General features: G+C 47.0%; 1 pseudogene across 1 annotated transcript in view; it reads left to right on the forward strand.

Moving 5' to 3' along the window:
* Nucleotides 1-10,814, forward strand: part of LOC149332488 (neprilysin-1-like) — a 28,390-nt pseudogene extending 17,576 nt beyond the window's left edge. The window contains exons 10-13 of the transcript XR_016285223.1: nucleotides 2,299-2,496; nucleotides 6,908-7,136; nucleotides 9,097-9,243; nucleotides 10,458-10,814. The product of XR_016285223.1 is annotated as a neprilysin-1-like (transcript). The remainder of the gene's footprint in view (nucleotides 1-2,298; nucleotides 2,497-6,907; nucleotides 7,137-9,096; nucleotides 9,244-10,457) is intronic.
* The last annotated feature ends 2,421 nt before the right edge of the window (nucleotides 10,815-13,235 follow it).

Consider the following 13,235-nt stretch of genomic DNA (forward strand, 5'->3'; position numbering starts at 1 on the left):
ATTTCCTTTCCGTCGAATTGAGGCAGTTTTTTCCCCCACCTTTTCCTATTTTCCTCTCTCACTTCCACCTTCCTCTCCTCCCTTATGGCGTGATGGTGGTGCTCGCCGAGAAGTGCGATAGTTGCTGCGCCGTTTCGTTTCCTCATAGACCACTAATTACTAATTAGCCGTTACACATAAATAACAAAAGAAAACACGGAGAACAGAAAGAAAGAGAAAGGAAGGATAAGGGGGTGAGGGAAAACACGCTGACTGCCAACACGCGAGTCGCTGAGCGACCCGTATGTTGGTGTCACTCAGTTCGCACTGTCGCTTCTGGTGTCTCCGGGACCGCCTTGTCGAGTCAGCCACCACCAATGTCAAAGTCTCCCTTTAGTTGCCACCTCAGCCGTGGATGGTGCATGGAAGCGACATCTGACGAGCATGCGGCAAATCACGTGTAACGGCGGCAGAGTTGAACCAAGAACTTCAATTATCATTGGTGTGAATGAACTCAGTAAAAATATCTAATGCAATCATTTTTTCAAACGGGGAATGGTAAATAAGCGACCTTCAAATATCTTGTTTCCCAGCACTTGAATCTCGGCTACCATAGACTAGTTAGTCCTGTTTTGTAGCGATAGCTACACTACGCCAGCCGCTTCGTGAGGTCAGCGGGGCTGCGCGCTGAGCCGTGGCACCGCCGCTCCGCCAGCTGTGCGCATGCGCGGAGTGACGTCATAGCCCACAGCTGGTGTGTGCTGTGCGCCGACGGCGGAGAAAACGCCGCCCGCCTCGTCAGTTGTGGGCATGCGCGGAGGGACGTCCGAGCACGCAGCTGGTGTGTGCGCCGCGCGCCTACATTACGCTAGCATTTCAAGTAGGGGTGTGCGAATATCAAATTTTCGAATACGAATCGAATACGAATACTTGATTCCAAATATCGAATCGAATATCGAATAATCAAGGACAGACGCATTTAACCACTACAAAACATTTATTTGAGCACCCAAGAACATCACAGTTAAACTATCGATGATTAAATTAACACAAAAGGTGTGTGTGGCTGCACAAAAAGTACCAAAGTCTCGAACATTATTCTTAGAAGAATGGAAATATCAGAGAGGATGGCTAGTACACAGCATTGATTAAGACTAGCTAGCCATCAGCAGAAAAGCGCGTTGCTGGGATGAACATAACAAGTTGTTGTGAAGGAAAACCAGCTGTTCCACATGGTCAGGCAGAAGTAGTTCCCTTCTAGTTGAAACGAGTCCTCCAGCCACAGAAAATGCCCTTTCAATTGGCACTGACCTGGCATGTATTGCGAGGTACTTCGTGCACAGCTCTGACTATAGCAGCTTCGCAGGTATAGCCACAAAAAAGCTCACCAGCGCAGTCAGCTACGGCATGGCCCTTGGAGAAAGGAAACATTTTCCTTCCTCGAAGGAAAAATTCGAAGGAAAAATTTTCCTTCATCCATGCGCATTGCTCCGGGCGCCGCCATGTTGTTATGTCTCTGTCGATAGAGCTTGCGGACCGAAATGAACGCCGGTGCTCACAATGCATATTCGGCTCGATACGATTATTCGCCTCGGGTCGAATATTCGAAAGAACACGAATACTTGGATTTCGAATCGAATACGAATACTAAAAATATAATATTCGAAACATATTCGAAATTTTCGAATATTCGCACACCCCTAATTTTAAGCCTTCAGCGTGACGACGCCGTGGCTGGTCACGTAGTTGGTCACGTGGTGCGGAGCAGCTGCCGGCGGCACGGCGCGCCGTTGAAACCGAGGGGGGGGGGAGTACAGAGGGGGAGAGAGTGAATCCACGTCCAGGGACGCAGATGACGGAACCCCCCGCGAAACGGAGCGGCGAAAGACTGACTTTGACTGATCGAGTTTCACTCAGCGAGCTGTAGCTCTCGCGTCACTCCAGGTTTAACCAGAGCCAAACCACAGCCAATTTTTTTCGCCGAGATTAGGCAGAAGCTTAGTTCTTACTTCAAAGAACTGATAGTGTGTTACAGGTTGACCAGTATGTCAACACATAACATCCGTATATGTTACAAAATGGCAACTTATTCACAGCTTTGTACTGTCGAATTAGATATGCGGACGGATTTTTATATCTTGGTACATGTTAGACAAACCCCTGACCTTGCTCCATTATACAGTATGCATGAATATATCCCAGACTGCTTTAGAGACACCTTGAGGCGGATATTTGAAGCACCTGCGCTCTATTCTTTACACAATGTTGCTTATGTCATGGTGATGGCCCTGACTTTCGCATGGACGTGCTGTTCTTCAGTCGTCCCCCCGAATGTGGTGGAGTCCGCTCGAAGTGTGCTGACCAACCTGATGGACTCTGTGGTGTACAAGATTAAGAACACCTCCTGGATACAGGACCCTATGAAGACCACACTTCTGTCGAAGGCCCGGGATATGGCTCTCCTCATGACCTATCCGGATGTGTACGCCAACGAGACACTGGTGGAAAAGTTCTACGGTGAGGATATAAAAGAGCAGGTGGTGCTTTCTTAAAGGGCAACTGCAGCACTTTTTTGAGAATTTCGCGATATTCAAGGATTCAAACCTATAAAGGCTGTAGGTAAAGCATGCTGAGTGTTTTTGCACTAGCATTTAAAACAGTGTCGTAATCGACGATTGAATTATGCGCTTCTCCTCAGTGCATCGGAGGACTGCGGGGAAACTCAGCGTGACGTCACATAAGGTATGATTTCAAATTACTGCTGTCGTCAGTCACACCCTGCCCTGACTCGTTAGAGGCTGCCAAACAACTCTCGACAGGGTTCGCCTTCGGTGGCGTTGTTTTTTTTTTTTTTCCTTCAAAGCAGGAGTTAGTGCGTTTGAAATGTACCGATACCTTCGATGACGTCCTCATGCGCCCCCCACTTGGCGTTGTACGCTGCGGAGAAGCTTGAAGGGCGCCCGGATTTCAATCGGCGATTACTTCTTTATTTCAAGTGCTAGCCTAAAAAGACTCCGCATCCTTTACCTGCAAGTTTCACACATTTGACCCTCTTAAGCTCGTTGATTTCTAAAACCTATGCAGTTTCCCTTTAAAGGGCAACTACAGAGGTTTTAGAAATCGACGAGCTTAAAAGGGTCGAATGTGTGAAGCTTGCAGGTGAAGCATACGGTGTTCTATTGGGCTAGCATTTGAAATGGTGACGTAATCGGCGAATGACAATCACGGCGGCCTTCAAGCTTCTCCGCAGCAAGTGGGGATGCACGATGACGTCATCAAAGGTGTCTGTACATTTTCAACGCATAAACGCCCGCTTCGAAGGAAAAAAAAACCAACACGACCGAAGGAAAAGCCTGCCGAGGTTGTTTGGCAGTATCCAACGAGGCATGGCACGATGGGTCTCACGGCAGCGGTAATATGAAATCATGCCTTCCGTGACGTCACACTTAACTTCCCCGTACTCATGCAGTGCTTTAAGGAGAAGCGCAAAATTCAATCATTGATTACTTCACTATTTTAAATTTTAGTGCAAAAACACTTGGCATACATTACCTACAGCTTATATAGGTTTGAATCCTTCAATATCGCGAAATTCTCAAAAAGCGGTGCAGTTGCCCTTTAACTTACTGCTTGTTTCAGTTCACTTCTTAATCGAATTACATTAGTATTCGATTAATCAATCAGCTTATTTGGGGAGTGAAATGCGTTTTAACTGAATAATAGCTTCATTGAGTTAGTTGGGTGACCTGTTCGATAGAATTATTCATGTCTCAGCATTTCTGCGCGAGCAACTAAGAGTAGACTGATAAAAATGACAAATTTTAGCGCTTGCAAACGAGAACGAGCATGAAGAAGACAAAACATGCGCTAACCGTGTTATGCAGACAAGTTGAAGTGTTGAAGTTTTGCCATGACATACCAACTTGCCCGAACAGCCACTCAGAACGACTGCAAGCTCCCTTTGCCATGATAGTTAGAGCTATAGAGCTGCGCTGCGTCTAGTTTTGCGCGTTTTTTTTTTTTTTGGAAGGGATCATTTTTCTTACAGTTGCACACCGCCAACACTCCGGAACATTAGATTTTACACCGGAACGAACTGTGTTACTTTCTTGGCCACGGCAAAGCCCCTGAAAATCTCACGAAATTTCACGATGCGGTCTCTGCTGCATACGGCCGCGAATTTCATTCCGTCACTATCACGACAACACGTAGGATTTCGAATACAGGTTTAGCAGAAGGCGGCTGCATGTATTAGGGCGTGACGGGAAGTTTCGACAAATAAATAATCGTCATCGACATTAGAAGAGACTGCGCTCGCGGTGGGTCCACCGTTCGTTAAAATCGCAGAATTTACATCGCAAATTGGTCATAACAGGCAGCCCAGGACGCGTTCCCGTGTTCAATTGAAAAGCATACCGTCAAGAGGAAGCTCTCATGAAGGAAGAGGCATAATCATTTCTTCAGACTTAAAATGGGACAAGCATGTAGCATACGTAACATCCAAAGCATTTTCCGCTCTTTGCTCATTAAGGCGCTCCATCAATTTCATCTCACCCGACACAAAATTGCTTGCTTATACATGCCTCGTGCGACCAATCTTAGAATACAGCATAATATGCTGGTTCCCACACACAAATAATTTAATTACCAAATTAGAAAACATGCAACGCAACGCAATTAGGTTTGTATATAACAAGTATCGCCGCCACGAGTCACCATCCGAACTCTTCTGGGCGCCAGGGCGAGACGTTCTGATTGGTGGCGTGTGATAAAGGCCGTGCTCAACTTTTTGTGTGAAACAGGCCTGGATACTCGTCTGTGACCGCCTGTGCACTACCTACATGGTTAATGACATGTGTCGGTGTTTGTGTTGCAGACACTAGTTTTATGTGCGTCTACTAACCGCGATGCGAGTGCCAGCCAGTGTTGTGTGTGTGTGTGTGTGTGTGTGTGTGTGTGTGTGTGTGTGTGTGTGTGTGTGTGTGTGTGTGTGTGTGTGTGTGTGTGTGTTTGTGTGTGCGCGCGTGCGTGCGTGTGTGTGTGTTCGTGTGTGCGTGTGTGTGCGTGCGTGCGTGCGTGCCTCTGTGTGCGCGTGCGTGCGTGCGTGTGTGTGTGCGTGTGTGTGTGCGTCTGTGTGTGTGTGTGTGCGTGCGTGCGTGCGTGTGTGTGTGTGTGTGTGTAGACATCACCCGTGAAACTCATTGTACTATGCCACCATCAACCCTCATTCGCACTTTCCTTTTCCTCCCCTTCCCTTTTCCCTGTGTGGAGTAGCAGGCCAGGGCCTTGTTACCACCGGCCGACCTCTCCACCTTTTCCTCATTAAAATCGCTTTCTCTCTCTCATACACGCCTCAAATATATTTATCTTCTCTTGTCTGGAGCCTTTAAAATCAACAGTGAGAGTTACATCTCCCGCTCAGCTCACCGCAGCACTAGAACACAACACCCCAAGCATTTAATTGAATACCGGGCACACAGCAACACCTTTAAGTATTCATTTTTCCCCCAAGCAGTTCGTGAATGGAATGCCTTACCTGATGACGTGGTCAAGTGCCCGTCCTTGGAAAGCTTTCTTTCCCAGCTATCAACTGTACCCTGACTGCAGAATGCTCTCGATTTGTTACTTTTGCCCTCCTGCAAATTTTTTTGTGACTTATGATCTTTGACTGTAGTTTTGTTTCCTTTGTTCCACTGTGCCAACTAGAACTGTTTAACAATTAGTTAAGTGTACTTTGTCTTACTGTCGTTTTCTCCCCTTGTATAATATGCCCCAATCCTGCAACAGCCTCGGCATGAGGCTAGCAGTATGTACTAAATAAAAAAAAAATAAAAATAAAATGTTGGCGCTAAACGACAAAAAAAGTCAGTCGAGAAAATCGATCACTGCCCATATTCAATATTGACGAGACAAGACAACGTTGGCAATAGGTGGGGCCAAAGCCAGCACCGAGATTAATGTACTGTCTTGTATGCATTCATAATACACGGTCCATTGCTACGAGGCAGCGCGCAGAGACGACCATTGAATTTATACCAACTAGCCCAAGTTGCCGTTCTAACATAGTGCAGGGTGTTTCAGCTAAGATTTTATAAAATTTTTATAAATGTGCTTTTGGGGTTAGAAGAGTTCTTTTTTTCAGCATACCATTGTCAGTGGTGCAGTACATCAGAACACAACAAAGACGTGCTTACTAGCAGGATAGTTAACTAATACTGAATAGTTAACTAATGTTGAATAGAGGAATCTAACTACTACCGTTACGTTCCTCACTTACTGAGAGGCGTGTAGCTTACCGTAAGTAATATCCACATAAGTTTCTAGAATTTCGCAAACGCGGTTACCCTCGGCGCTGTGGCCCAACAAATATTGGCTATTTGGATGAGTTAGGTGCACTGGAGAGGTTGCTTTGCCTGCAAGCTTCTCGAAAGCGCATGTATTTTGGCGCGATGTTCAGCGTTTTCGAAATTCCAAAAACTGATACGGATATTCATTACTGTGGTCTACATGCCTCTCAATAAATAATTAAAAAACTTAACAGTGACTATTAAGAAGTTAACTATTCAGTATTAAGGACTACGGTATAAGTTAACCAGCCTGCTATTTAGCACGTCTTAGCTATATTCTGGTGTACTGCACCACTGACAATGCTGTCTTAAACAGCGCTCTTACACCTGTAATTGTGCCATCCACTCGATCTGCGGTAAATGTTGAAAATAAAGGGTAAACATTCGTTTTATTTCTGGTCCTTGCTGTTTTTCTCATTCTGACTAATCTTGCAGTTTAACATTTAGCAGCCTTCTTATTTGCAAAATTAATGAGCTGGTACGATATGCACGCTGACATGATAACGTGAAATGAAGCTGAAGTCGATTATAGCGTACGCAAACTAAATTTTCCCTTTTTTGCTTCGTCTGCATCGGCGCAGAGCGCTTTCCGGACGTTGGCACGGAGTTCTTCACCCCGTATGTGGCATCGCGGCGTCTGCTGACTATCCGCATCTTCAGGGAGCACGTCAACGCCATCTTCAGGCCGGCCACCCCAACGCTTTTTACGATTTCCAAGAGAACACCATCAAAGTCTATGCCGGCATTTTGCAGCCGCCTGTATACATCAAGGGCGCCCCAGCCGCAATCAACTACGGAGGCCTGGGACAGGTATGAGTGGCAATTTGGTAGCGAGAGCTACACTATGCCATAGCTTCAGCGCGGCACCCTTTGAGCCTCGTGGCGGCGCCGCGGCCTTGAGCCGGTTGGTCACGTGGTGCGGAACAGCTGCTGCCGCCGGCGGCGCGGCGCACCGGCGAAACCGAGCTACAACAGCTGTGCGCATGCGCCGTGTCGAGTAGGGGGGGTTGCGAGAGTGGAGAGGAGGAGAGGTGTCACAGCTGTACAAGTAGGCAGCTCGGCGGAGCTCTTGCGTCACTCCCGGTTTAACAAGAGCTAAACCACGGACTGCCGCCGCGGTGGCTCAGTGGCTATGGTGTTCGGCTGCTGTCCCGAAAGACGCGGGTTCGATCCCGGCCGCGGCGGTTGAATTTCTTTGGAGGAGAAATTCGAGGCCCGTGTACTGTGCGATGTCAGTGCACGTTAAAGAACCCCAGGTGGTCGAAATTTCCGGAGCCCTCCACTACGGCGTCTCTCATAGCCTTAGTCGCTTTGGGACGTTAAACCTCATAAACCAACCAACCAAACCACGGACATTTTTTTTCTGTTCTTATCTCTGGCCCGCAACTCACGTAAAGAGTGTATAGCACAGTGCTTGCACAATAGTACAGCGTCACGACCCCTACAACGTATAGGGACAGTCCCTATAGGGAACTCCCGGAGGATGGTTCTCTGTAGGGACTGTCTGGTTTCGTCCAACGTTCAGCTATCTTAAAATGGATGGGAACTTCAAATAAGCCTAACGAGTCCCGGAGAAAGAGAAGGCGTCACGCAGTTGTCGAGTCTCATGACTACGCTTCAGAACATAATTGCAGTTTTATGATCGCAAGAGAGACTTCTAGACTTTTCTATCGCTGGCATCGAGCAGTTAAGGCTGCAATACAAAACCAGTGGGGAACGCTTTTGACGATAGCAAAAACGTTAATAGCAAAAAAAATGCTAGCCTGTCGACGGGAGATCTCCGAATATACTGATTGTTATAGTGAAATCTTACAATATATAAAAAAATGCGTTCACAAACTCTTTCCCATTCAAAAACGATTTGTCTACAATTGTTGGGTATGATGCACCCCAGTTTACTTACGAGACGGGGGGTGATTGCGACACCTGTATTTAATTTTTTCGTTTTTTTTTTCTTTACACAAGCTTCAGTTCCGGTAATAGTCTCGTGTTTTCGGTTTGAACGCGGCAGTCTATCAGTAACTGAGGCCAACTTCACTTTGCACTCATGACCGTTTAACGTGTAGAGAGTGTATGCGCATAAATTGATTTGAAAGTGATTTTTTTCTCTTGTCCACTCATTCTCTAGAATTTTTGTCCATGAAAAGGTTATTCATTATATATATATATATATATATATATATATATATATATATATATATATATATATATATATATATATATATATATATATATATATATATATATGCCCTCGCGGTGGCCCAGTGGTTATGGTGCTCGGCTGCTGACCCGAAAGACGCGGGTTCGATCCCGGCCGCGGCGGCTAGAATTTCTTTGGAGGAGAAATTCTAGAGGCCGTATACTGTGCGATGTCAGTGCATGTTAAAGAACCCTAGGTGGTCGAAATTTCCGGAGCCCTCCACTACGGCGTCTCTGATAGCCTTAGTCGCTTTAGCACGTTAAACCCCATAAACCGAACCAAACCAAACATTATATATATATATATATATATATATATATATATATATATATATATATATATATTGTCGCACCCGAAAAGGTATGAGGCCGGCGCGATGAAGGAAGCGATTGATTTACTGATATATATATATATATATATATATATATATATATATATATATATATATATATATATATATATATATGACGTGCTGGGCTGCTTGACACTGTGTAATAATCAACTGGACGTATACGGTATTTCACTACTACCGAAACTTGAATAATTCCTCCACGTCAACTCTCTTCCCAGGTCGCCGGGCATGAAATCATGCACGCTTACGACGTAAAGGGTATCGAACTTGATCGGAGTGGGCAGCCGCTGGACCACCTGAAGTCGACGTGGTCGATGAAGCAGTACGAAGAGAAAGTGCTTTGCCTTCGCGCATCATACGAGCGGGTACGTAATTGCCACATTCGTTCGACGCTGCCTCTTCGTACGCCTCGCTGAATGCTCTCCCCAAGCAGCACAGGCCCAATGTTGGAAATGGCCGGTTTCACCCTGGTCCTTGGTAAGACCGGCCTTGCCAATACATTTCCAATATTGGGGCTGATTAGCTGTTCTGCTGGTGGTGGTGGTGAAAACACTTATTCAGAAGGGACAGGGGGTATATGTTTGGATCAGCCCGTAAGGGACCGATCCTTGGGTCGTTTCCCCAGTGCTCCCCTAAGACAATTCCTCTGTGCACTCCCGAGCTACTGTTTCTCGCCAGGGAGCAATTCCAGTCAGCGCCAACTTTAAACAACACTAAGGCGGCCTACTTTGTTAAAATCTAATCATGATATGAACAACTCCACTGTAAGGACAAGCATCCTTGCGCTGACATTATGCACACTCAGAGAAGGCAGAGTTGATGGCGTAAAAGAGCCACTTGATCTTGATTAGACTTAGAAGCTGCTTCATACGCGCTTCCAGTGCCTTCGACTTAAGTCTGCAACAATACTTACAAAGTTTTCTACTGGTCGCGAATATTTTGCATAATGCCGGGAAAGATCTTCGCGTATCTCTTTCTTACAGCACGACTTTCTATAGTTCGGCAGCATTCTAAATCGTTGGGTGGAGTCTCACGCTAGCGGCACCGTGTGCAGCAAAGTGGCACTGCCGGTAAAACACTCCTGCTTTGGCTCAAAACTAACATGCGCCATGCTGCGCGCATTTGCTAACTACACTGCATTTTCGGAGGCTAGGCACGTCCATACAATTATTTATTTCTGCGTGGTAGTTTTTAGCATGGAGGCATCTCAAAACAACTTTAAAAGAACCAAAGGCACCGACGTATAACTTACAGTTTATAAAATTAAGATCTATAAAGGTACATCTTTCATATTCGGCTCCATTGTGGGGTGTGGTGTCCCCTTGTATCATGTAATGCCGTGCTGAGAGATACCAACCTGTTCCAACAGACTCGGTTCAGTCTGCTCTATGATACCTTAATTTTACTGTCTGTTTGTGCGCGTTCTGCTGCGGTTAACACCATTGCACTGCATCCGCACGTTTGTAACAACTTATTTCTGTTCACTGCGTATGTTCATTCCCGAAGGTCACTAGATTGTCCGGGTCCCTTTGGGGACTACAAGGAGCCAGTGCCTGACGATTATATTCTCCGATTGCAGGCAGAACAGCAGTCACGTGCGAGGACTACAGACCACTGGATCGACTCTGAAGGGTTCGCCGACTACACCGGCCTGTTGTTAGCGCACTCCGCGTTTCAGAAGCTAAGTGCCGAAGAGCGGGGAGAGACGTTGTCAGGCATTAGCCTTACCGCTGAGCAGCTCTTCTTCGTGGCGCACTGCGCCAAGTTGTGTGCGTCTTCCTCGGAGAGCCCTCGTCGACACCCTCAGCGACGCGACTGGCCAAGCCGTTCTCGTTGCATTGTGCCCTTGCAGAATATGCCCGAGTTTGCTGACGCCTATCGGTGCCACTCGGGCGAGCCTTTGAACCCCGAGGAACGGTGCCCGTTTTGGTAGAACCTTCGCGCGGAAATAAAAAAGTATCTCTGTGGTACCGTCTATACCACAGTATCATCAAGTATAGCGGTCCGTATCCTCACGCGTTAACATGTGTTGGCTATGTATTAGCATTAGAGCCTGTTGATGCCTTTACATCGAGTTAAGTGCCATTCTTTTCTGGTTGTGTTTGCGGACCTCTGAACGTGTCTGCCCTCAACCAGACATCCCTTCGGGTCATCTAGTTGATGGTTAGAGGTTTCCCCGCAGGTGTCTCGAGGTGGCGACATGGGCGTATAGTTATCACTTCCGGTCGGGTGACGTCGTTTTTCTTCAGCCAATCGGCGAATCTTTTGGCAGACGACATTCCCCCCCCCCCCCCCTTCCACCCCCAAATAAGCCTTCTAATTCTACTGAAAGATGAAATGGACATGGGACAGGGCGTGTGATGTGAAGAAACCTATTAGATGGTCCCTTGGGGCAACAGCGTGGACCGTAGCAGCAGAGGGGGGGGGGGGGGGGGGGGGGGGGCAGTCACGTGGGCTGATGCCATTAGTAAGATTACGGGGATAAGGCGGCCGGAGCTGTCGCAGGACGGGTTTAGTCGGAGGTCAGTGCGAGAGGACTTCGTCCTGCAGCTAGTTAGGCTGAAGGAGATTGTAGCGACCGTAGCTGAGTCCGTGTTGTACAAGAACTGGTTTCCTAAATTATGGAACAGCTCTGAATAGCAGGAGTAGGACGGCACCAACGCATCATCGAGGATTCCATAAGATAGCGAGGACTGCCTTGAGAACACGAATGACCTATGCCTGGATGCTAAGTGTCGGCTCATAAAAATTGTTTTTATGCGAAGCATACTACTTTAGCTACCACTTCAGCCCTTCACCGTGGTTATGCGCCTCCAAATCACGTGATACATGACGTCACACCACGTGACACGATGACGTCACGACAGTAGAGAAACGGGGGCCCACCTCGCGCCGTCGCTGTGGTTGTGCGCCTCCAAAATCACGTGATACATGACGTCACACCACGTGACACGATGACGTCACGACAGTGGAGAAACGGGGGCCCACCTCGCGCCGTCGCTGTGGTTGTGCGCCTCCAAATCACGTGATACATGACGTCACACCACGTGACACGATAACGTCACGACAGTGGAGAAACGGGGGCCCACCTCGCGCCGTCGCTGTGGTTGTGCGCCTCCAAATCACGTGACACGATGATGCCACACCACGTGACACGATGACGTCACGGCAGTGGAGAAACGGGGGCCCCACCTCGCGCCCGTCGCTGTGGTTGTGCGCCTCCAAATCACGTGATACATGACGTCACGACAGTGGAGAAACGGGGGCCCACCTCGCGCCGTCGCTGTGGTTGTGCGCCTCCAAATTACGCGACACGATGATGCTTCGCATTCTCCAGGCTTAACCAAGTTAAGCCTCAGCCATTTTTTTTTACGGTTCTCCGCGTCATTTCATTGCTAGCCACGTTGATGATGGCGCATTAGGAGAAGCAAAACATTAGTAACTAATCCCTACTTATTTTCTATCACAAACATGTTTAGATTTTTATAATGGCTGCACCTAGGCTGATCTCCTTATCTGTCTCAAAGTGTTGTAACAAATTATCAGCCTGTTTTAAACGCGTTGCTGCAATCAGCATTTCGGCGAGTCCAAAATTGCTTCTGCACTTACATGAAAATTACTAATAACGACTGCTACCTTGATTGTCTTTCTATGACAGATGCTATCGTCAGTCAAAACCCCTAGCGCATTTCACGACCACTTCTCGCGATTCGTGGTGGTCCCAAAATTCAGTCCATTAAAATGGCAGTGACAGGCTTTCTTGCAAGCGACGCTCAAAACTGGTTGCAGAATGTTTTCCTGAGACCAAGGGGAGAAATATATTTGTTAGCAAGAATTAAATACATGTTCATGGCTGAAGCTAGTTGAATAAAAGTAGTAAAAGCAACGCTGTCCACAGGATACAGACAGTACATTTGACTCTGGCTATGGTGAAAGCGGCAAAGAACTCGGCGATGACGATTAGGAGAAAGAGGAACAAGTTTATTTAAGAAAAGAACAAAAGGTCTTCAAGCGTGGGCTCCCCCCTCTAAATTTCTATCTGCACAAATCTGGTTCGGCGTTATCTCCCCTCTGTGCATTTTTCTGTGAGCCTGAATCTGTCGATCATTTTTGGCTCCATTGTCGTCGTTTCACCTCTTTGAGAAGAAGACTGCTGGAGTTGCCCTTACAGCATCTTGGCCTTCGTTTGAGCAGCCCACTCTTGCTATCATTTGGCGCCACCATGCTTGCGTTCAGCCACAGGTCTGTTTGTGACGCTGTTCAAAATTTCTTGCTGGAATCTCATCGACTGCCTTGCTAAAGCTTTCTGTAGTTTCTTTTTTATGCTTTATTATATTTCGAATAAATCTATCTCTTT

This window comes from Amblyomma mixtum, chromosome 8 (genome assembly GCF_055824585.1).
Source record: "Amblyomma mixtum isolate Tamu chromosome 8, ASM5582458v1, whole genome shotgun sequence".
Taxonomy (NCBI): domain Eukaryota; kingdom Metazoa; phylum Arthropoda; class Arachnida; order Ixodida; family Ixodidae; genus Amblyomma; species Amblyomma mixtum.